At 41.8% G+C, this 2,213-nt stretch overlaps 1 pseudogene; it reads left to right on the top strand.

The window, feature by feature from the left end:
• The first annotated feature begins 346 nt into the window (after positions 1–346).
• On the top strand, positions 347–1,888 carry LOC130845312 (actin-related protein 3-like; annotated as a pseudogene).
• Positions 1,889–2,213: the final 325 nt, after the last annotated feature.

The following is a 2,213-nucleotide window of genomic DNA, read 5'->3' as shown; positions in this document are numbered from 1 at the left end:
AGAGTACTCAGGGAAAATCATGATCAACCTAGAGCTAAACTTGCGAAACTTTCAAGTATATGAAAGTGGATGTCCATTTTTAGCCTTGGGATTAACTGGATATCCTGAATGCCCTTTTGCTAAAAGCTCCTAAATACCAGGTAAAATATGTAAAAAGAAGCTTAACTGTAGAACGAAGCCTGTAAGAAAGTAAGGGAGGCTTTGGCTTCCCGGCTCCCCCCCGGACGGAGAGGGCGGCCCGGCTGTGGATGGTCAGATAGCTTCTACCTCCCGCCGCCCATCCCTGGCCCCAACCGGCACGGAGCAGACGGCGGCAGCGGCAGCAGGCGAGGAGGAAGACGGCGGGACAGTTGCCGGCCTGTGGGGTGGACTGTGGCACGGGGTATACAAAGCTAGGATATGCTGGAAATACGGAACCACAGTTTATCATCCCTTCCTGTATTGCTATTAAGGAGTCAGCAAAAGTGGGTGATCAAGCTCAAAGGAGGGTGATAAAGGTGTTGATGACTTGGACTTCTTCATTGGTGATAAAGCAATAGAAAAACCTACATATGCAACAAAGTGGCCAATCCGCCATGGTATAGTTGAAGATTGGGACTTGATGGAAAGGTTTATGGAGCAAGTGATCTTTAAATATTTAAGGGCGGAACCTGAAGACCATTATTTTCTTTTGACTGAACCTCCACTGAATACTCCAGAAAACAGGGAATATACTGCTGAAATAATGTTTGAGTCCTTCAGTGTTCCGGGCTTGTACATTGCTGTACAGGCTGTTCTTGCCTTAGCTGCATCCTGGACCTCCAGGCAAGTAGGAGAACGGACGTTGACCGGTACGGTAATAGACAGTGGAGACGGTGTCACTCATGTCATCCCTGTGGCTGATGGGTATGTGGTTGGCAGCTGTATTGAGCACATTCCAATTGCAGGATGAGATATAACATATTTTATTCAGCAATTGCTGAGAGACCGAGAAGTAGGAATTCCTCCAGAGCAATCCTTGGAAACTGCTAAGGCAGTAAAGGAGCGCTATAGTTATGTCTGCCCAGATTTAGTAAAAGAATTTAACAAGTATGATACAAGATGGATCAAAGTGGATTAAACAGTATACTGGAATCAATGCTATCTCAAAGAAAGAATTTTCCATTGATGTTGGATATGAGAGATTCTTGGGCCCTGAAATTTTTTTTTCATCCAGAGTTTGCTAATCCAGATTTTACTCAGCCTGTCTCAGAAGTTGTAGATGAAGTAATTCAGAATTGTCCTATTGATGTCAGATGTCCGCTCTACAAGAATATCGTCCTCTCTGGAGGTTCAACCATGTTCAGGGACTTTGGACGTCGCCTGCAAAGAGATTTGAAAAGAACTGTAGATGCCAGGCTGAAATTAAGTGAGGAATTGAGCGGTGGTAGATTGAAGCCAAAACCTATTGATGTACAAGTCATTACACACCACATGCAGCGACATGCTGTTTGGTTTGGAGGATCCATGCTGGCTTCCACACCTGAGTTCTACCAAGTATGCCACACCAAAAAGGATTATGAAGAAATTGGACCTAGCATTTGTTGTCACAATCCAGTGTTTGGAGTAATGTCGTAAAATTGGCTTCATAGTTATTGGGGTTAGGGAGGTGGGGAAGAAATAATCGTTCTGATTACCTGTTTTGTCTGGATGGCTGGTTTTGAGGTTTTAAACCTGACTTGAAATAATAAGACCAAACATAATTATACAGGAATATTTTAATAAGTATATCAACATGCGAATGTAGAGGAGAGCCAAAATGATTGTTTTTCTTTAGATTGAATATTTGAATCTTATGTGTAACAAAAAGAAGTGGGTTTTAGTTCTTTCTGTGCCCTGGTATTTTGTATATTATTGAATTATCCAAGATTTGATGGGATTTATCTGTATGTAGATAGCTCTATAATGCTTGAATTGTACACTTCAAAGTGTGCAATGCAAGAGCTTGTTTATATTTCATACTTTTTATACTTTGAGGGAAAAAAAGTCAAAGAAAAACTAGTATTTGAGGGAAAAAAAGTGACTAAGTAAAGGATAAATACCAAAAATAGCCTATGAGACTTGGCATACACACACACTTATGGGATTCCAGTTATTACAAAGTGCTTCCATCCTCCTGTGCCCCCCAGTGGTTATCTTTGCAAGTGCTTTTGGAACTAAGAAGCTAGTATCTTGGATTAACCGATGCCTGCTAG

The sequence above is a fragment of the Hippopotamus amphibius genome, chromosome 2, assembly GCF_030028045.1.
Source record: "Hippopotamus amphibius kiboko isolate mHipAmp2 chromosome 2, mHipAmp2.hap2, whole genome shotgun sequence".
Lineage (NCBI taxonomy): Eukaryota > Metazoa > Chordata > Mammalia > Artiodactyla > Hippopotamidae > Hippopotamus > Hippopotamus amphibius.
This window is presented reverse-complemented; position numbering and strand designations above follow the sequence as displayed.